Below are 23,641 nucleotides of genomic sequence, written 5' to 3' on the forward strand. Positions count from 1 at the left end.
CCCGCCAAACAAATCAAAACCGAACGACTAATTCACCGAAGTAAGCACTACGTGTTGGTAGATGGTAGCCTGATGAGGAAAAGTGCCAAGGAAGGGATACTGCAGAAGTGCATCATCCAAGACGACGGTGTGAAGCTACTCTCCGAAATTCACTCTGGCTCCTGTGGCAATCATGCGGCTTCGAGAACACTGGTCGGCAAAGCTTTCCGAGCAGGTTTTTACTGGCCCACGGCCATCTCCGATGCGAAAAATCTCATTCGACGATGTGAGGGTTGTTAGTTTTTTGCCAAGCAAATACATGTACCGGCATAGGAACTACAGACCATCCTAGCTTCCTGGCCATTCTCATGCTGGGGACAGGATATGATCGGACCTTTCAAACCAGCGCCAGGAGGTTTTCGGTATGTGTACGTCGCCATTGATAAGTTCTCCAAGTGGATTGAGTACAAACCACTTGTAGCAGCTACTGCTAAGAAAGCAGTCGAGCTCTTTGAAGACATCGTACACAGATTCGGTCTCCCGAACAGCATCATCACCGACCTCGGGACAACCTTTATCAGCCATCATTTTTGGGACTTCTGCGAAGACTGGTGCATCTCTGTTAAATACGTCTCCATTGCTCATCCTAGAGCTAACGGCCAGGTCGAACGGGCCAATGGTATGATCCTCGACGCCCTCAAAAAAAGGCTCTATTAGAAAGAAGAAAAGCATCCGGGCAGATGGCTCAAAGAACAACCAGCTGTGGTCTGGGGACTGTGCACTCAAGCTAGTCGCAGTACCAGCGTATCTCCATATTTTATGGTCTACGGCTCAGAGGCCATACTTCCAGCGGATATTGCATTCCGAGCACCCAGAGTAGAAAACTATGATGAAGAGCAAGCCGCAGCTGTTCGGACAGAAGACATTGATCGGGCTGAGGAAGAACGTCTGATTACTTACGTTCACACATCCAAGTACCTCGAAGGTCTGCGGAGGTATTACAACCGTAACATCAAAGGTCGTTCGTTCGCGATCGGCGACCTCGTCTTACGTCGGAAACAAAAAACCAAAGGGCTTCACAAGCTGTCTTCACCCTGGGAGGGCCCTTACGTCGTAAAAGGTGTTACTCAACCAGGGTCTTATCGCTTATGCAACTTAGATGGACTTGATGTTCCCAACTCCTGGCACATAGAGCACCTTATACGTTTCTACCCCTGAAATAACATAGATATGTATTCTTTACTTTAATATTAATAAAGTTCTGGTCTCCATAAATTTTCTCCATTTTTTCCTCCATCATAAGCTTCACTTACTGTTAGCGGGCTATACGCCACTCCGTGACGACCTCCAATACGCTCGCCAAGTACGCCCAAATCGCCGAGCACGATTTCTCCAAATCGCCGAGCACGATGTCTCCAAATTGCCAAGCACGATCTCTCCAAATCGCCGAACACGATCTCTCCAAATCGCCGAACACGTTAACTCCAAAACGCCAAACACGATTTCTCCAAATCGCCGAACACGATAACTCCAAAAATTCGACGAACACGATTTCTCCAAAAATCACCTATTATGTTTTCTCCGAATCACATAAGTCTTTCCTCCTAAAAATGATGACGATTTGTGCACTCCAAATTTCGTATCATAGCTCGCCGAGCAACACACGTTTTTTCTTTCTGTTTTCTATGGGGAAGACCCAGTCTCCGATTACTTCCTACACGCGCTAAGGGGCTACGCGCTCTGCGTGTCAGTTGGTCGGCTGCGGTTCCTTGGTCATGCTTGTTCATCCTACACGTGTCAGGGTCTTTGCGCTTGACATTATGGACTATAGGCTAATCAAGGCCTAGATTTCAGGCATAGACTAACTGCTCAGACGCCACTTTAACTATTTTTCTCGGCAAGTTACTCAAATCGGCCGCTGGGCGGCATGAGTTTTGTTTTGACAATTATGGAGGAAACCAAGGCTCTACCATCCCACCACACGTGCTACGGTCTCCGTGCTCTGCGTATTGGGCGGTAGGCGACGGTCCTATGGTAACGCTTGTTTTCCCAACATGCACATGGGCTACGTACTCTGCGAATTGCGGGCTAGCTAAAGCATCAGGTTTAGTGGAAACTAACTGATCGAACACTACTTATATTGTGCATAACGGCGTCGGGTTATTAATACAAACGACTCTTCATCGAAAAATAAAGTAAGTAGTATAGGCGACAGTATCCGAGCAGTTCGTTAAGATTCACCACCAGCTTCTGTTTTGCCAAATAGGTCTATATCGCCGACAAGCATTTTGGCTGCATCTTCAACATCATCCTCCAGTTGCTGGGTTTGCGCATCGCTCAGCCCGTCTGCGAACCCACCACCTATCGACTGGATGTCAATAGACGGATAGTGGGACCGAACCACTGCAAGGGCATGAGTAGCGGCGGTCAAAATGGCGTCACGGTTGAAATTTTTGAAATTCTCCCACGCTGCCTTGCATCTCTGAATGATGGTATCTGGCCCTTGCTGCCTGCTGTCAGGACGGGGTGCCAGTTCAATATCGACTCAGTCGAGTACTGGTGCTATTGCGTCAGATATAGTGTTGAAGTTCTCTTTCTGGACCTTGGCGTCCTATACCAGCACATCGAACTGTGCCTTGGTTTTATGGCGGTAATCTACAATAATTAAAATGGTTCGTCAGACCAGAAAAGTACTACAACATTACTTCCGATCAGGGGGTATCTACCTTTCAGCTCTTCAGCCAGTTTGGCTGCTCGCTCCGACTCTTTCGCTTTCTCTTGTCGAATTTGCTCGACGGTCTGGCGATGCTGGCTGAGTTCTGCATCTTGCTCTGCAAGCACAACAGTTATCATAACAGTGGATTGGCAAATTACTACAAAGCACATTATGTAGTAAGGCATATCGGATTTCTGCTTGGATACATCCTCGAACTGCTGGCACTTCCGATCGAGTTGCTCGGATTTATTTTTGAGTTCTTTGGTTTTCTTGCCCAATTGCTCGGACATATTTTTTAGCTCCTCGGATATAATCACTAGTCACTCGGACTTCTTTTGCAGCTTCTCGGATGCAGCCGATAATCGTTCGGAGAGAACCCCCTTCTGATGTTCAAGGTCTAGTGAGTTAGATTCTACAAGGTCCCGCTCGTGCTGGGCCCTCCTAATATTCTGCTCCGAAAGATTTAACGCCTCTCAGAGTTTCTTGTTTTCCTCGGCGAGGGGCTCCATCCTCTTCATCAGTTGATGCCGCTGCTCGGCTATTTGAGCTATCCCCTATGGATGAACAATGCTAGAGATAAGCCATGGTTTCCAACCACATATATCAGTGTTTCAGGTGTGGTACTCACCTCGATCTGAGTCATAACACCAGCAACGGTGGATTTTAACCTCTTTATTTCCCTGGTGGTGTCTTCTTCCTCGACAACTACCACCTCTTCCCCGCGTTTTCGAAGAATCCGGATGGACTGGGGCTTGGGCGCGGCACGCTCGATCTCCACAACCTCGTCCTCCTCCGCTGTTGATTGAGGCACCACTGGGGGACTCTATGGTCGGACATCTGCTCCGACCATTCCTAGCATCGCTACGGGTGGTGAAAGTTGCTCCTCGGCTACCGACGGAGTTGCATCCTCAGCCTCCGGTGCATCAACGACAGCTGTAGTTTCCGCTTCCAAAGTACCGACCTTTTCAGTCATAGCCTCCGTCACGGTCGCCGATGCGCCTATCGTGTGCGCTAACGATTCACCATCGCTAGGAATGCTGCAGCAGTGGCTGGCCCGTCCTCTGTTCGTCGAGCACTCGGGGACTCCTGGATAGGAGCAGTTGTCATTTTTTTCTTCTGAGGTCATGGGCCTCGGCGTTGCTCTACGTAATGTCGACTTGTCAGTAACCAAGAGAAATCAAGGAACAATATTATTACACCAAGGCAAATATACTTACGGTTTGGTCTTCCGATTGATTTTCTTAAATCGGCGATGCCTGCCTGATCCCCCAGGCGTGGCTGCCTGGTCAGCTTGATGGGAGGACTCCTGTGCCTCTACAGTGGGCTGCTGCTCTTCTCGGTGCCCGGGGGCCCCACCTTCTGTGCGTGGTTCTGCGGTTATCCCCTCTTGTTGCTCAGGGACTCCGGTAGTTTGCATCACTGGGATTTCTGTCGTTGCCCAAACATAGCTTTCCCTTGCTTGCTGCTTGAGAGCTTCAGCATCCACCGATGCCTCCTTTGTGCTCAATGGAAGCACTGACTGGTCCTCATCATCGTCCGACCACTCCAGCACAGCGGTTCTTCGTGGTCGAGCTGTTCGGTCTTCACCAAGAGAGATGCCGCCTGGTTTGTGTGCATGAGAGCTTGCGGTTTTCCTCCTCTTTGGGACCGGCTCGTCTACTACCGGTCTTTTGCCGCGGATCTTCTCCGATGCTTGGGATGGACTATCCAACGAGGTGCTCTGCTCCTCCTCTTTGGACTGTAGCGGCCATCAAATGTCCACTCCTTTCGGCCAATCCACTCTCGGAACGTTTGAAAAGTATATTGCCCTGTCCTGCGAATGGATCTTTACATAAGTAAGTCAATTCTTTGCTCGGAAATTGATGCCTAAAAAATGCAAGGTGAAAGGGTTACTTGAGGAGGGGGATTGGTACAGTTGAAAGCCTTCGTTCCTTTTGGCCAACTGAATGAGACATTGGAAGTAAATAGGTCCATGGCACGGTCTATTACTTCTTTCTTCGTCAGACGGTCTGTGTTTTCCCGGGTACCGTCGTTGTCACCTTTATAGTCAAATGCCGGATGGGCCCTCTCTTTGCAGGGCTGAACGCGCTGCACTATGAAGCTAGCCACCACTAGTTCACCCCTAAGCTCCACGCCCTTAATCAAGTCCAGCAATTCCATTACCTGCTCCATGTCAGCATTGTTGGGTCTCTCCGACCAGTTACTATGATTAACCGGGATGTGGTGGACGTCGCATCGAATCATTGGGTGACTTTGTTTGATATAGAACCATCTGGCATTCCAACTTTTAAGGGAGGTATTTAGCGGTACGCTGATATATTCGCTGGCCATCCCATCCCTGAGTTGCAGGTACACACCGCCGACCACCTTGGAACCGCTGCCCCCCTTCTTCTTCAGACAGAATAGGTGCCTGAAGAGGTTGAAGTGCGGAAGAACACCGAGAAACGCCTCATAGAAATGGATAAAGATAGACACATGTAGAATGGTGTTGGGATGCAGATTACAGAGGCTAATCGCCCAAAACTCCATAAGATCCCTCAAAAAGGGGTGGACAGGAAACCCTAATCCTCGCTAGAAATAATCTTCAAATACTACAGCCTCATCAGTATGTGGTGTCGAGAAGGGCTCACCACTAGCCGACCGCCATCCAGCAGTGAGGCGGTCTGGGAGAACGCCCGCCGCCACCATCCTATCGAGATCCGCCACCGACGTCTTCGATGGCACCCACTCCTCGTCGCGGCTGGCTCCGGTGGCCACTTTCTTCGGCTTTGCGGCTCCTTTTTTCGGCGCCATTTTCTCTAGATTGGAACTAGGTTGGAGGCGAGTGCTCGCGATGGTGCGGAATGTGGTGCGTAGGGTTTGCGAAGGAAGGAAGAAAGGCAAACTGAGTGAGGTAGGAGGCGATGTATGTGGCGGCGCGGTTATAAAGCACTTCCTCCAGTTTTCATTGCGCCTGAGGGTTTTTGGGAAACCGTTCTCGCCATTAGCACTATTTCGACTCCACCAAAGCAGTTTAATGGGCCGCAAGTTGGGCTATCACGCAACAGTAGCCCACATCGCTCATTTATCGCCACCAAATATTCACCAATTTCTCCGCAATTTAATGAGGCTCAGCACCCGATGCTGCACAGCCATTACTCTGATTTTTTCTCCACGGTTTGATTTATCCGATATCTACGCCCGACACATGGGGACTGGCTACTTTCTCGGATGGATTACTTTTTTCTGAGCCTGGCACCACGTGACTACGTCACCTACTGTCAGGCTCGGGGACTAAGTGGGCACACTTCACCTTGCGGTGAATGCGTTTGTTTTTCATCTCGAGGCTACGCTCGGGGACTGGCTACTTGCTCGGATGGATTACTTTTTTCTGAGCCTGGCACCACGTGACTATGTCACCTACTGTCAGGCTCGGGGACTAAGTGGGCACACTTCACCTTGCGGTGAATGTGTTTGTTTTTCATCTCGAGGCTACGCTTGGGGACTGGTAACCTGCTCGGCTGGTTCAATATTTTCTGAGCCTGGCACCACCTGACTACGTCACCTACTATCAGACTTGGGGACTAAGTGGGCACACTTCACCTCATGGCGAATGTGTTTGTTTTTTCCGAAAGACTCTGAGCCTCTAAAAGTTAAACCAAGGTTTCTTTAACCTCGTGGTCGGACTCTAAGTGGACACACTTCATTTTACCACGCGGGAATTTTCAATTATGAAATTGAGCTCCTTACACCCTTATGACAAGCCGTGCTCGGAACACACTGGTCGGCGATGGTGCACGCTACTCGGCAACTGCTCACAACTGATCGGCGATTCGTTATGGTGGTCGGACCATGATCTGGACAGCTCGGTTTTTGTTCGCACCTGCTCGGGGAAGTTCAAGACGGCGTTGCTCAACGGGTACAAGGCCCTCGGGGACTAGCTATGGGGGGTATGACCCCAGATACCCACGGCAGGCCACATGGGCTACGCCTCCAGGGGCGGTCCAGCCCACGAGAAGGAGCCTTGCGGGGCACGATTCTGCTCGGCGCCTCTCGCAAGGCATGGGAAGGATATCCGGAAGATGTCACGTAGTCTGATAGGATATGCACGATCCCGTGTTTCTTGTAATCTGTTATTACTTTCCGGTTATCTCTCAGATCTAACCATCTTGTAACCTTGCCCCCCGGACTATATAAGGCAGGCAGGGACCCCCTACAAAATCACGACAAATCATACGATAGCTAATACAAACCAACAGACCACAGGAGTAAGGTATTACGTCATACTGACGGCCTGAACCTGTATAACTCGTGTGTCTCTGTTGCCTTCTTGTTCTTGATTACACGCTCCTCTGCCGATCAATCTACCATCGCGAGATACCCCTCGGTGGACTGCCGACGATATTCTGTCGACACTCGTTCAAGACCTGCATCTATACTCTTGTCTCCTCCCTTGCCTCCTTCCTTGCCCTCTCCTCCTCTAACGTCATCCGTCTCTCCAATCCCCATTTGTCAAGCCCAACATCGATCGGGTTACAAATACCGCGCTGTCTAGCAAACTCACATATCTTTTCTTTGTGATGTTTAACGAATAGGTTGACGTAGTCAGGTCCATATCCCCTATTCCGTGCAATTACTTGCCTCCCCTTCAGTTTATCCAAAAACTTAGCTTGACCTTCATAACACTCCCACCTATATTTCTTAGTGCCCTGTTCAAACGAAAAATTATATCATATATGTCTTAGCAAAAGAAATAAAATACGATTTTATGTTTACCACAAAAATAACCAATCTCATCATAGTCAACCATATGGCCGCAATAATGGCCTATTCTAAGCTCCGAAGGGACTAGGCCATATTTGGATTTAACACCACATTCGTACATGATAGGAGGTGCTTTGTAAATTATCCTTTCTTTCTTCTTTTTCTTAACCTTTCGTGGTTCTTTCAGCCATTGGTTTTTAAGACCATACAACAACTCCTTGAAACGACACTTCACCATTGAAAACACCTAAATAAGGTGACATTAGTACATGAACACATATAGCTCAACATTTCAACACATACACTTTGCACTTACTTCATATTTGTTTGGACACACAAACTCCAATGTGTTCTCAGGGTTTATCACAGCTCGATCTCCGTAATCGTACAGAGAAGGTTCCTCGAGTCATCTAACTACGGTTAGGTGCTTCTCCTTAGCCATCATTGGTGGAGGGTTAGGGGGGTGGAACCCATCGCTTGAAGTGCTCACGTGGATGTCTCCCTTTAAACCAATCGTCGAAAAGGAGGTACCGGGTCAAACTTGTCTGCACCGTCGATCCACTGAAAGAAAAGGCACCTCTCATGGTACTACACAATGAGATTCCAACAAAATATTAGAAGCATACTTACATAAATAAAGAAAAAAAGATAGTGGAAACAATTTCTTACATTAAAACAACTGCATGTGTAGAAGCACCGCGCCGCTATGTTCGGATGTTTCGATTGAAACACGTGGGCCGGGAAACCACATTCACAATTAGGGATAGGGAGGTCAGGAGGGACGGGGGCATCTTTGCTAGACGCGTCGAGGTATAATTCTCGAGGACGACTCTGTTTTCACCAAAACTCCCCCCGATACATTTCTAGCATCTAACAAAATGGATGTAATTTAACAAACAAAAAATCAAAACAAACACAAATTAATGTCAATGAGAACCATAACTACGATACGATCAATTTCGTTCTAAGAACCGAAAGCAATTAATATTAAACCCTAAACCTAGGATTTTCCATTTGATGCACAACAATGAACCCATGATATAACTACATGCGCTGTGGTTACCTAGGTTTGCTAGCTTTTTCTACGCCTTGGCATCATCCTATAGTTGTATCATACAAATATTGAGGGATAGAATGAAACCCTAAGCAATGACGATTCTTAGGTTAAAAAATCCGCCTAATATATACCGAATCGATGCGAAAAAATTAAGAGGAGAGCGAGGATACCTTGCTCTCGAAGATCTACGGATCAAATTAAAGTTTCCAAGGTCCAATATATCGATTCGTGAGGTAGGGCAAAGTGGGGAGAGAAAAAACTCGAGAAGGAGGAGAAAGAAGAGGAAGAAGGCTCGGGCAGGAAGGTTGGGAGCGGGGTTAAAACACCAGCTTGCCGCCAGTAACCCTGGCGCCGAGCTCGGCGCCAAGATCTACGGCGCTACTGGCGTCGAGATGTCTGCCATGTCACCGCCACGTCTGCTTCGAGCCCAATATCTCGACGCCAGGGACGCTGGCGCCGAGACATGTAAGCTCGGCGTCAGCAATGATGATGCCGAACTAAGGGTCCAGATTTTGAAAAATCTTTCTCAGACGTTACGAGAAGAATTTTTTAATTTCAATTAAAACTACAAGAGGTATGATGCAACTCAGTCGTGGCATAACTTTTATAGCATGACTAAAAAGGCTACTTTTGAAAATTTATTAGTTTGATACCCTTCTATTCTAAATTATAAGTCGTTTTGATTTTCTTATTTATTTATTTTATTATATATGTAGGCATATATTGTATAGCAAGATAGATGTATTAAAAAGTTAAAGCGACGAGTGAGAAGTACATGCTTAGTATAAAAACTTGTTTTTTTAGGTTATTCAAATAAAAAAAATTCGGTTACCACTGCCCTCTGTTAGGCCGCCGCCGCCGCCTCGGTGCTTTTTAGTGTTCGTGCTCGTGCAATCGTGCGAACTGCGAAGGCGGCACTCTCTCCCCCGCGGCCCTCGGCGTCGTCTCGTCTGGATCTGCCGCTGTTCCTTTGCCAGACGACCTGCTATTCGTATTTGTTAGATTAGAGTTATCGCGGCATGTCTTCATCGAGTTCTCGGAATCGCCCAGCGGCCTTGGTCGCGTGCAGCAGTACGCGCCGGCGGCGGAAGGTTACCGCCGCCGATTCATCCCCGTGGGCGTCTCTGCACGAGGATTTGGTGAGCCTAGTCGGATGGCGAGTGCTAGCCGGCGACTTCCGGGACTACATCCGCTTCCGAGCCGTGTGCCGCCACTGGCGGTCCAGCACAACCTGCCCCCGCGGCCGCGGCATCGTCGACCCGCGCTTCTACCCGCGCTGGTGGATGAAGCTGCCGGAGGGCCGCGGCCTGCACCCAGGCCACGGCAAGCTCCGCGGCTACGTCCGCTTCTTCAACCTCTCGACTGGTGCCTTCGTCCGCGTCAAGCTCCCCCCTTTTCAAGGATCACTGCGTCCTCTACTCTGTCGACGGCATCCTCCTGCTGCAGAGGGACCATGACACTGCCATCCGCCTCCTTCATCCCTTCACCGGCGATACCGCAGAGTTCCCGCCGCTGGAGACCCTCTCACGGTACGTGCGCTGCCGCTCGGAGGGGGAGATGTGGCACTTTCTTAGAAAGATCTGTGGTGCCAGCATCAGCGTGGGTGCAGATGGACTCGTCAGAGTAATGATGCGGCCAAATCAGGTGTATAATATATGCTTTGCTACCTCTGGTGATCAGCAATGGAGGGTCACAACAACCTGGGAGCGCAGCAACCTTTCTTCAAATTTGCCATTCCAAGGAAAGCTTTATGTGTTGCTGCGAGCTCAAACAGTTAGAGATGAGCATGTGGTCATACAGATCGACCCACCCCAGCAGGAAGGTATGGACATTGGCTCTTTATCGGTGCCATCACCAAAGTTGGTTGCAAAATTTAAATGGCCAACAAGCGACACAAGCTATGCATCGTTTTACTACCGTCTGGCAGAATGCAACTCGGAGATTTTGGTGATTGGCACAAAATGGGATGCGGTTTGCTATTCAGTTTACAGGCTAGCTGATCTTCTGCTGGGAAGGACTGTCCCTCTGACATCCATAGATGGCAATGCACTCTTCATTGGTAGGAGGTCACTCTGTGTCAGCTCTAAGGTGTTTCCTACCATTGTGCCTGACACCATTGTCATGCTCGAGTCCAAAATTTATCTTAGTCAATACCACCTCAGTAATGGCACATTATCACAAGCAACAGATGGAGTAATCGCAGAAGAAAAAGATATTCCAGGTCCTTATAGCATCATGTGCCATATCATAACCTGCTGCTCTCCTCCATACTGGTTGGTGCCCTGGTTTTCGTTTTTAATCTTTGTTCAAGTAAATTGCGACTGTTCCTTTCACTTGAACATTTTATTTATGTTGCTATGCAAGCTCACTCCCTTCCCCTATCCTCTCTGCTGTAGGAACAAAGGGAAGATATTATGTAAGGAGATGGCGCCCAAATGGAGGGTGAAGAAAAAGTTTCGTTATGGGGTAAGTCTCACCTATAGTGCAATGATTCTGTTGTATTTTATGCATCTTTAGCTTTTACTGCTGGGGTTGCCATATTTCACCAAATAATAAAAGCTTGCCGTTTTTTGCTGAAAGACACCGAAGAAACTTATCTTTGCTGCTGAACACAATAAACATGGTTTAATGTTCTCAATGGATTTTTTTAACATTTACTAGAGGACAATTAATCCTGCGTAGCAGCAAATATACGAAGGGCGGGCCTAGTGTAAGCGGTAGAGTCTTACCGTCTGTGACCGGAAGGTCCCGGGTTCGAGTCGCGGTCTCCTCGCATTGCACAGGCGAGGGTAAGGCTTGCCACTGACACCCTTCCTCAGACCCCACACAGAGTGGGAGCTCTCTGCATTGGGTACGCCCTAGCAGCAAATATACAAAATGTTGTATTAGTGTCTAATGGCAAAGATTTGTTTTTTTGGGTTCTTTTCAGCAAGAGTGACATGTTTTGAGTGTCCTATGGCAAAATTCTCCTCTACATAGCTTTGTGTGCCTTGTACAGCTTCTTTTATTTTATTAATATAAAAGCTTACAGTGGGGGCTTCCCTGTTGTACTATTTTCAAAAAAAAAAATCTCCTTTACAAAGGCTCACCACAGTTAATTAATTCCTTGGGTTTTATAAAGTATTAAAGTGACACAGAGCACAGTCTCAAATCAGCAGGGTAGCTGTAGATTTTGCTTTAAATTTGTATCATGTGGCAATATGTACTCATACGACATACCATTCTCTACTGGGGTTGGTAAACTGCTAAAAAAAATTGTATTTACCAGTGGTGATTGCCTACTTTGTCAAAAATTTACTGATCTTTTTATTGGCATTGGTTATAATTATTGCTAGTTTTGTTATGTACAACACAAATTATTTAGGTAAAATTCTTAACAAGTTAATAAGTTTTGGCTACAAAAACGAACATATCCAATGAGAAAAATAAGATGTTCAGTTCAGGTTTGTATTTGCATTTCACCACATATATGGACTTTTATTTGTCGCAACAATAGTCACAGAAATCTTGTCGGCTAGGTCACGGGTGTCTAAAAAGTAAACCATGGGTTGATGAACTTTTGTATGCCACGAATTGTAGGTTTTTTTGAACGTAATGGCGGGAGCTCTGCCTTTCAATTAAGAAGGGTAAAGAGGTTTATGTACAGAGCAAGAGGGGCATTGCCCCCATTAGGATTACACGATGCCTCCCGCGATATTGCCCCCTCCCCAAGCTAAAGCCCTATTTCTTTGCTCGATATCCTCTTTTACCCTTAATGCCACTTGCAATGCCGACTCGTGGGCGTTGTTAAAAAATCTTCTGTTCCTTTCCTTCCATATGTTCCATAGCGTGTAGATGACCATCCCGTTGAAGCGCCTTCTTTCTTGTTTTGCTATCTTGGTTGCGGCCTCTTCCCACCAAAACTTCAGGTGAGGTGGGTCTTGAGTGGGGTGGATCAACTGTGCATCGAAATGCTCCCATGAAAGAACTTGGCTCCACACAGCCTTGGTGAAAGGGCAAATGAGTGATAAGTGAAGGCATGTTTCCAAAGGACCGTTACATAGGGCACATCGGTCCTGATGAGGCCAGCCTCTCTTCTAAAGATTATCCGCCGTTAAGACTTTTTCCCGCACCAGGATCCAAACAAACACTTTTTCTTTATTCTCAGCATGTGCTTTCCAAATGAGGTCATTTCAGAATCCGCCATAGGAACCTCTGAACTAGATCCTGTACGCTGAACGGGTGGAGTAAGAAGCATCAGCTGTCCACCTCCAGACTATGGAGTCACGAACGCCCGGTGTCAACTGGATGTTTTGGAGCCTTATCCAAAGGGAGACAAACTCAACTTGGACAGTGGAGGTGATCTTGCCCCTTAGCTATCGGATCCAACTATAGTTTTGAAACTCCTGTTGGACCGATTTGTTTTTCCTTCTCACCAAGTCGAACAAGTGCAGTGCTAAATATTTGGGTGCTTCACCGTCCAGCCAGCTGCTGTGCCAGAAACGGGCCTTTGCGCCATCGCCAATCGTGACCTTGGTTGATGAGTTGAAGAGCAGCCGGTCGGCTTCACTGCAAGGCAGTTCCGCGCCTGCCCAAGGTTTGGATTCGTCCACCCAATCCTGCCAAAGCCATCGTAGGCGAAGCGCCCTGCCAAATTTTTCTAGATCCGGTATCCCCAAACCACCAAGGTCTTTGGGTCTAGCAACCGTTGGCCAGTTCACTAGACAGTGGCCGTTGTTTGCATTTTCTTCACCTTTCCAAAGGAAGGATCTCCTGATTTTGTCGATTTTCTTCCTAGCCCAAGCCGCAAGGGGGAACACCGTGAGGTGGTAGGTCGGCATGGATGAGAGGACCGAGGAGACTAGAGTGAGGCGACCACTTTATTTAGCCATCTCCCTTTCCACCCAGGCAGCCTTTGGCCAATGCGCTCTATAAGCAGTTGCACATGAATTTTCCGGAGCTTACCGAAGTGCAGCTGCAGTCCTAGATACCGGCAAGGGAATGCTCCTCTGGTTCCTGCAAAAGGCCACGAATTGTAGTTACAGAAGATAAATACAGAGTATTAGAAAAAAAAGAACAAGGCACATTAAATTGGGCAGCATATGGTGCCCATTGAGCTTACTAGCCACTAACTTAACCCTAACAACGTCACTCACGAGACATCTGCCTTCTCCCTCGTGGCTCTCTTCCTCGCCTCCTGTCTCGTGTGCTCTAATCCATATATAGAGCCAGAAAGTAACACTAATGGCCTTGATGTCCAACTGCAATACAATTTGATCAACCATGCATCCTCCTACCTGAACTCAGAGAGCACCTATGTTCAGTGCACTGTCTTCTTAGCTACCTCTCCAAGCATTGCAGCCACAGTTAGCACGCATTGAAATTTAGCAATGTTTGTCGTTTGTAATTTATACACAGTTTCGATCACTATGACTTATTACCTCTTAAATTTTTGACATGTTAATGATGAACTTAATCAGCAAAGAGAAATGTATTAACACCTACAGTGTCTTACCATCTCGATCACACTATGATCACGCTATGACCTATCACTACTACAAAAACGATTTGTAGCAACACATTCCTTTCTTGGTAGGGGTGGCTCTATATTGAGCCGCCCCTACAAATGGTTGCCAAATGAGCCGCCCTTACAAATGAATTTGTAAGAGCGGCCGATGTTATCAGCCGTCCCTACAAATCGGATTTATAGGGGCGGCTCAATATTGAAGTGCCTCTACAAATAGACGCCGATTATTAAAAATTAAGCACTAAAATTCAAATTTTGTAAACGACCTCGGATGGAGAAGCAACCAAAATGAAAGTTGTAGATCTCAAAAGGTTATGAAACTTTGTAGTTGACAACTTTTTTGTTTGAAATCATCTTGTCAAGGAAAACTACGTTTGAATTTCCAAAAATTTGAAATTTGAATTTTTTAAACGACCTCGGATGGACAAATAGTGAAAATAAAAGTTATAGATCTTGAAAAGTTATGAAACTTTGTAGTTGATAACTTTCTCATTTGAACTCATCTTGTCATAGAAAACTACGTTCGAATTTCTCAAATTTGAAATTCAAATTTTATAAGTGACCTCGGATGGAGAAACTATCAAAATAAAAGTTATAGATCTCGAAAAGTTATAAAACTTTGTAGTTGATAACTTTTTTATTTGAATTAGTTTAGGGCCTCAAATAATTAATTTATGCTCAGTTTTGTATAATATGTGGGGAACCAAAATGGAATGTAGACACAAGTGATCGCGAGGTGCAGTGGTAGAGGAGTTTACGCGGAAACGAGAGGTTGCGGGTGGGGACCTCGGATTAAAAAAATTGCTATTTTTTGCCCCTTTTTCGTGATTTCTGAAAATTGATTTGTAGGGGTGGCTCAATATCCAGCCACCCCTATAAATCGATTTGTAGGGGCGGCTGATAACACCAGCCACCCCTACAAATCGATTTGTAGGGGCAGTCTGGGAACCGCCCCTACAAATCAGCGATTTGTAGCCACCCTTTCGTAGAGGCGGCTGGCAAAACCGTCCCTACAGAGGGTTACGAGCCGCCCCTAAAAAACGTTTCCTAAGTAGTGTATATTACCAAGTTTATTGAAAAATGTATTAACACGTACAATTTCAAACAATTGCACTATCAAAATAAATGTATCTAATGAATGTATTTGTATATTTTTTCTTTAAACTCGGTAAAAAGCTAGAGAAGTTTGACTTAGGACAAAGCTAAAATGACTTCAATTTAGAATGGAGTGAGTACTACTGGTGGTTGCCAATTTTGTCAGAAATTACAGAAGAAAAGCTTTGTTTGTATTAGTTACAAGCCATTGTCATAATGCATGGTCACATTGTTTACATGTGTTTTTGGGCTAGGGAAGGAAAATATTCAGCGAGGGAAATAAGATTGTTACTTGTTCATCACTGCATTTGCACTTAAACAAACAAATGGACTATTAGTAGTTAGCGGTGAAAATGGTCTTACAGCTGGTAGTAGAGAGCTACCAAAGGACATAGAAAGTAACGGCCTTGATATACGAGAATACAACACAATCTGATCAGCCACCCATCCACCTAAGCACGGAGAGCATGCATGAGCATGTCAGAACACCGTCTTAGGTACCTTGCCAAACACTGCAACCACAATTAGATCCAGTTGAAATTTCGTCACAGTTGTCATTTATGATTGTGATGATGTCTGTATTTTAGTCATAAGTGACTTTACCTTGCAATATTTTTGTTCATGCTGAACTTATAATAGCAAAGAGAAAACAAGGTATTTGCAGTTGGTATGTTTATTAGAGAATCCAGTTTGTGCAAAGAAGCAATACAAATGATCATGTTGATTTCACATCTAGACCACACCTTTCTGTCTTGTACATATTTATTTTGTCGAATAGGAGAGTTGTGTATCATTAAATTTATAGTACTAAGAAACTTCATATATAGGATCTCAGATTTTGTACCTCTGTGTTTTCTAATATTATATTTGATCAGATTGGTTCAGTTTACAGTCACTGACTTGCACGTACTTTTCTACTTTATCATCCCAGTCCTAGGCATAAGACTAACTCCAAACCCAAACTTGAGACCCATTTCACAGTTTAGGTAACGCACAGTAAAAGAGTTACGTACCCATAACTTGACCTCTCCAACAGAGGCCCCGAGCAGCAAGCCCCAAATCCCACCGGCCGCAGATCCCGCGCCTCCCTGCATGCGCGTCGCCCGGCCGCCTCCTTCACCGCCAAGTGCCGAGCCTCTCCCTCCCTCCCCGCCGAGCAGAGGCCTCGCCGGCGAGCTCTTGACCCGCGACCGGCAAAATCCAGGCGCGCGCGGCGGTGGCCCCCTCGGATCCAAGCGACGGCGGCTCCCTAAGCTCGTGCGTGGTGTCGGCTCCCCCGAGCTCGTACCCGGCGGCGGACCCCCGGCGCTCTCTCCTTCGTCAACTCCTCCCGCGGCGGCCCGCCTCCTCCACTCCACTCCTTCCCGAATCCGCCTCGCCACGCCGCGCCGCTCCGTGCGCTCCTCGCCTCGAGCCTGCCTCGCCCCGCCGGCCGCGCCCTGCCTCGACGGCGCCTACGGGCCCACCACTACATGTTTGCGTCAGCTCTCTTCGAAGACGCAGAATTGCCTTCCGCCTCGCCGATTACCCAGAATGGGTATCTGGTTTCGGTCTTCCGTTGGAGGGTGGTTTTGGGTACCAAAAACACTGTGCATGGCGCATTTTGCGTTTGGGTCACGCCGTTGGAGACAGTCTTAGGGTGTCCCCAACAAGGAGATTTGAGCCGGCTATTTGAATGTTGACAAGGATCTAATGTGACGTGGACCTGTGAAAAAGAAGAGAGGGAAGAATCACCAGCGGCACCAAATCGCCGGTGGATTTAGGTGGTGTTTAGTAAAATTTTTTGGTGTCACATCGAATGTTACATGGGGTGTCGCATGGGGTATTCGGATACTAATAAAAAAACAAATTATAGAATCCGTTAGTAAACCGTGAGACGAATTTATTAAGCCTAATTAATCCGCTATTAGCACATGTGTTACTGTAGCACCTTATTGTCAAATCATGAACTAATTAGGCTTAAAAGATTCGTCTCGCAGAATAGTCGCAATCTGTATAATTAATTATTTTTAGTTTATATTTAATATTTTATGCATGTGTCAAATATTTAATTTGGTAAAGTGTAAAGTTTTGGCCACCCGAGAAAACAGGAGAGCAGTGGGACCTATAACCTGCAGAAGGCTTCAAAGTCTGCTCCGAAATCCGTGTCACTGTATTTCTCTCACCTGCAGATCAGCTAGCTATATGTCTCCTGTATATTTGGCCATGCAGCCCGCGGCCCGCCGGCCCGGCCCGTGGCCCGTTGTTTTGGCCGGGCCCGAGCCCGGCCCGGCCCGAGACACCGGGCCGTGCCTGGGCCGCCGGCCTGGCCCATGGCACGGCACGGGCACGACCCGGTGCATGATGCGGCCCGGTCGGAGAAACGGCCCACGAAGGCAGGCCGCCGGCCCACCCCACGCACCCGGCAGGCCGGCACCCCGCACGGCCGCACGCCGCACCCCTCTCGGCCTCTCCCCTCGTCGTATATAAGCCGTCCGCGTCCGGCCGCGGCGCATCCCTCTCCCAAACCCTAACCTAATCCTCTTCGGCTCTTCCTCTCCCCCGCCGCGGCTCTCTCAGTCTCTCGCTCTCGGCCTCTCGCTCCGCTCTCCCATTCTCGATCCAGATCCAGATCCACCGCCGCCGACACCGACGTTCGTCCGTCCTCCCCATCACCGGTGAGCGGTGACCGCGCCGACGCTCCTCCCTGGTCCCTGCTTCCCCGCCGTCTCCTCCTCCCTCCTTTTCCTCTACTCTCAGTCCCTCACTCCCCTCTCGGTGAACCATGTGAGTGTTCATGGCAGTCCCTCATCCTCCACCACCTCGCCGTCGATTCTAATCCGTGTCTGTCTGTCTCATCCGCTGCTTGGCTGGCCTCTTCATCACCGGCACCGGGCTCCGGGTACACAGGTTGGACTTCTTCCCTAACCCTAACCCTAGATCTGTCATCTGTTCTTCTTCTTCTCACTTCTTCGTCTTCTTCTCACTTCTTCTTCTTCAGTTCTTCACTTCTTCTCGCCGTCGATTCTAATCCGTGTCTGTCTGTCTCATCCGCTGCTTGGCTGGCCTCTTCATCACCGGCACCGGGCTCCGGGTACACAGGTTGGACTTCTTCCCTAACCCTAACCCTAGATCTGTCATCTGTTCTTCTTCTTCTCACTTTTTCTTCATCTTCTTCTCACTTCTTCGTCTTCTCACTTCTTCTTCTTCAGTTCTTCACTTCTTCTTCTTCTAACTTCTTGCGTGCAGGTTGGCGCCTGACGCCGCGTCTTCCTCCTCTAGAGTAGACATGGCCAGGCCGCCCAAGCACCCGTTGAGGGACGATGCTGGTGCTGCTGGAGGTTGAGGTCGGGCACGGCTGTCCGGCTCGTCCGCGGGCGGTTTCGGCCTCGCAACGCGGGGGGAGAATCAGCATCCCCTCGGCGACGATGAGGACCAAGCGCCGTACGCGGATGACCTGCTGGAAGTCGAGGACGACGACGACATACATGATGATGCAGCCGGTCTGTTCGGCGTCGACCTCGGTGACGGCAACCAGCCCATCGATGTCGATGGCGACGACGACGATGGTGGAGTTGAGGTATCCACTGACACTCATGGTACCTCCTCTGGTAAGAAAGTTTCTGCTGTTTGGGATTACTTCCATGAGATTAAGGAGAAGGGAATTCGAGTACATGCCATCTGTAAACATTGTCATGCGCGATACACTGCTAGATCGGCCGCTGGCACTAGCCATTTGAGACGGCACATGAATTCTTGTATGAAAAAACGTGATCAGGCTAGTCTTGTCCAGTCTAAGTTTGCTCTGAATCCTGATGGTTTGAACAATTGGGTGTATGATCCTTTGATTGCTCGCACTGAGTTGTGCCGTTTGATTGCTAGGCTAGACCTTCCTTTAGGGATAGGTGAGACTGATGCTTGGGAGGATTACATTAAGCGTGCTCATAATCCTCTGTTCCAAAAGGTTTCTAGGCAGACCACCACTAGAGATATGTCTAAACTGTTTGATGAACAACGTGATATGCTTATGAAATCTGTGTTGCCTACTGCATCTTCTGTTTCTTTGACATCTGATATTTGGTCTGGTAATGCTAAAGAGGATTATATATCTGTGGTTGCTCATTATATTAGTGCTGATTGGGAGTTACAGAAAAAAGTAATTGGTTTAAGGCTAATTGATGTTTCACATTCTGGTGATAACATTGCTGATAGGATTGCTAGTATGGTTGAGGAGTTTGGTTTGATAGACAAGGTATTTTCTGTGTCTCTAGACAATGCTTCTGCTAATTCTAGGACATATGAGATTTTGCAGCCTATGTTCTTTGGCTATTTGGGTTCTTATCCTGCACCTACCCCCATTGATCCTAACAAGGTGCAGTACTTGCTTGTGCATCAGCGTTGTGCATGCCATATCATCAATCTTATTGTTAAATCTGGCATGAAGAGGTTGAAACCTTATACTGAAGATTTCAGAACTGCAATAAGTTTTTTAAATTCCTTTAATCAAATAATTGCATTGTTTAAAAACTACTGCAAGGCTCAGGGTCTTAGACCTAGGAAGTTTGGCTTGGACATGGATGTTAGATGGAATTCTACTTTTTTGATGCTCAAACATTTGCTGCCATACAAAGAAGTCTTTGATGTGTTTATTACCTCTAATTATGGTTCTACTTTATTGAATGCACAGCATTGGCATGTTGCTGAACAAATAATGATATCCCTGGAACTCTTCTATAACTCTACTGTTGTGCTGTCTGGGGTTTATTATCCCACAACTCCACTTGTTTTGCACCATATGCTTGACATGGCTAAACATTTGTAAAATGCTGAAAGAGATGCTAATTTTAGAATGATTGCTACTCCTATGAAGCTTAAATTCCTTAAATATTGGGAGAAAATTCCACTCATTTATTTATATGCATTCATTCTTGATCCTAGAGCTAAGATGAAAGGGTTCTTTAATGTGCTTGAATTGCTTGCTAAGGCAACTGGATGCATTTATAGTTCATACTATGCTGATGTAAAAGATGAATTGTATAAATTGTTTGGCAATTATGAACAGAAATTTGGTGCAGTGAGGTCTCAGAGGGTTTCAATCCCTTCAGCTCATACTGGTAAGACAAAACAGGCATGGGGAATGATCTTTGGAGGTCCTGGTGATTCCCCTGTCTCTTCTTCCCCTTAGCTCATACTCCATCTGTTGTTAGTGAGCTCAAAGCATACTTGGACAGTGACCCTGTCACATGTTATGAGGAATCCTTTGACATACTCCTCTGGTGCGCGTGACCACAAGCTAACTTATCCAATCCTGTCTATTATGGCTCGAGATATTATGTCTGTCCCTGTGTCTACTGTCTCTTCCGAGTCCTGTTTCAGCTGTACATCCAAGATACTCGAAGATCGGCGGCGGCGCTTGTTGCCTGAGCATGTTGAGATGCTCACCTGCATCAAGGACTGGGAGTAAGGTGCAAGAAGAGAACAACATACACCTGAGGACCTGGACCTTGAGGAGGCATTCAAGAACCTCTTCCTCGATGAACAAGGCGAAGGCAGCGACTCCGGCAGTGTCAGCGGCAGCGGCGGTACTGCTGGTGCTGGTGCTGCTGCTGCTAGTGGATAGAAGAAGAGAAGATGAGAGGTAGTCACTCAACATTCAACTATTCAAGTTCCATTTTGCATCTTTTCTTTACATTCAAATACTGCTGGTACTAACATTGCTTTGCTTGCATGAACTTTTGGTGTGCTGGAGACCTGGAGTGAGTCACTATGATCAATGAAGGAAGAACTTTGCCACTGATGACCTGATGTTGTAATAGGATAGAACTTTTGCTGTTACTGGCTTCCTGTTGCTGTGATCTGTGAACTCACTAAGTCACAATGACTTTGCCACTGATGTTGGCTATCTTAATAGGATAGAACTATAAGACCTTGACATTTAGAGCTGGCTGCACTCTTTTTTTCTTTCTAGGGTTTCTCACAAGGATGAGTTTTACCTAGAAAGGTTTTTAACAAGGCAGCATTGCACAAAACAGCTCATTCTAAATATAAGTTCATCATCATATGATCTGTCATCTGTGTTGTGTGCTGTGTGATTGTGTGCATCATGGGCCATGGGCCGGCACGGCCCGGTGAAAATGGCCGTGCCCACCGGGCGGCACGGCAAAACGGCCCACGGGCCGTGCCATGGGCCGTTGGCCAGGCACGAGCATTCTAAGCACGGCACGGCCGGCACGATGGCCCGTCGAGGCACGATGCCGTGCCGTGCCGGCACGGCACGTCGGGCCAACGGGCCGGGCCGGCACGACCCGATGGCCATCTATAGTCTCCTGTGCTGTTGCGGACGCCCTAAACGCTCCTGTACCATGATGATTGGTGGCGACGCGTGATTCTCCTTGCCTACCTTTTATGTATCTGGTTAGGCCCGGTTTAGTTTTCAATTTTTTTTCTCCTACAGTAAAAGAGCATGTTTGGATATATATATAGAGTACTAAATGCAGACGAAAAAAAAAACTAATTGCATAGTTCTCGGCAAAATCGCGAGACGAATCTTTTAAGCCTAATTAGTCCATGAAAAGCCTTAAGTGCTACAGTAACCCACATGTGCTAATGACCGATTAATTAGTATCATTAGATTCGTTTCGCAGTTTTCTGATGGGTTCTGTAATTTGTTTTTTTATTAGTATCCAAAAACCCCTCCCGACATCCTTCCGACACATCCGATGTGACACCTAAAAATTTTCACCTCCCCAACTAAACACACCCTTATTGTCGTCAAGTTTTTCTTCCCCTACAACTTTTATGTATCTTGTTATTATCGTTGTGTCTCTCACATATGTTTTCCTGCACTGTAACAAAATTATTATGTCGGTAGTATTCCATATTTAGTCATGTAACTTCATTTCCAAACAGCCAGTGGTGGAGCCTGAGCTAAAATCAAGAGGGGGCTAATTCCATAAGCTCATGCCACACCTAACTAGATGCTACTACCTTCCAGCTTGCGCTTGCTCCATGAATAAGAGAAGCCAGCAAGTAAGATGAAAAATGAGATGAAGTGCTTGTGCATATGTAAAACTCGTTTGATGACATCGTGGATGAGCTCCAACATTACAATGCCTACCAATGCTTTAAGAAGAGAAATACTTGCGAAACATATATTGTCTTTACGTAGTATAGCAATTGTTGTAGGCAGCAGCAGCCAACTGTCATGGGAGCTAAAAAAATCTATAGTGCCTGGTAGCAGTTGCAGCGTTTAGAATAGAAGGTATTGTTAGCCACGGTCCACATCAAAGAGGCTATATATCTTACATCCTGTTTGGATGTAGATATTCATGGTTCAGAATTGGAATTGATATTGGCTATCCCCGAATACAACTGTTTGGATGGTTTGGAATTCGGAATTGGTATTCATCCTCAATGCTAAACGGTATTCACCATGCCTGTGCTCCCTCATCTCCAGTACGAAGCTCTCCCCCTCTGTATTTGGTGGAATTGACTCATCCTCGACACCCACTCCCCGAGCGCATGTGAGGTGGGGCGGACAACAGTGTAAGCGCGCGTGACGCAGGCGGCGGCGTGAGCTCGTCTTCCCCGTGATCGGCGGCGCGTGCTCCTCTTCGTCTTCCCTATGGTAGGCGGCATGAGCTCCTCTTCGTCTTCCCCGTGTCGGCGGCGCGACCTCGTCTTCCCCATGGCCGACGACGCGAGCTCCTCTTCCTCTTCGTCTTCCCTGAGGCTGGCTCCAGTACTCGCACCCTTCGAATCGAGCGCCGCCTCCGTCGCAGCCTTTGAATCGGGCGTCGCCTCCATTGCAGCCTTCGAATCGAGCGCCGGGAGGGCTCCTGCGTGGTGCGGGGCTGCCGGAGGACTCCGATGCATGCGCAGCGGGGCTGCTGGGAGGGCTCCTACGCGGTGCGGGGCCATGGGAGGACTCCGATGCATGCGCAGCGGGGCCGCCGAGAGGGCTCCTGTGCGGTGCGGGTGTCCTAGGCGAGCGGGCAAGTGTCACAGGCCACCGATGGGTGTCCTAGGGAGGCCTACCGGTGGCTCCGTCCTCCGGTGATGGAGATGGGATGGGATGGGGTCAAGCTTCCCTACCATTTCAATTTCATGCTTTTGCATCCAAACATAAATCTGATTTGAGATGCTTCCTAGGGTTCTAAAAGCCAATTCAATGGTCATCCAAGCAATAGTATTCGAATTGTGTCTATTTCAATACAATGTCTGCTTTTGGTATTGAAGCCAATTCAATTCTAGCTTTCCCAATATCTACATCCAAACGAACCCTTAGTAAATTTCAGTCCAGCATATTGCACCAAGCTAACATGAAGTCTAGCATATCAAGTATCAAGCATCAGTAACAAATAAAAAGTCACTTTTCTCCTTCCTACACGTAGACCAGGGAGGGAAGGAGGGAGGGAGGAGAGCAGTTCAAAGACTTCAGGCGCATATATAGCAATGCAAGCCAATTTTTTAATCGAAGCACCGTGTGCTGAGTTCGGCAAGAGGTGCTGGGATAGCACCAGATGAAGAATTCACTCAAGTGTATTGCACTTAATAACGTACGTTG

At 47.4% G+C, this 23,641-nt stretch overlaps 1 pseudogene; it reads left to right on the forward strand.

Annotated features, from left to right (window-relative positions):
- Positions 1-9,396: 9,396 nt before the first annotated feature.
- On the forward strand, positions 9,397-21,123 carry LOC136476792 (uncharacterized; annotated as a pseudogene).
- The last annotated feature ends 2,518 nt before the right edge of the window (positions 21,124-23,641 follow it).

This window comes from Miscanthus floridulus, chromosome 8, assembly GCF_019320115.1.
Source record: "Miscanthus floridulus cultivar M001 chromosome 8, ASM1932011v1, whole genome shotgun sequence".
NCBI classification, from domain to species: Eukaryota; Viridiplantae; Streptophyta; class Magnoliopsida; order Poales; family Poaceae; genus Miscanthus; species Miscanthus floridulus.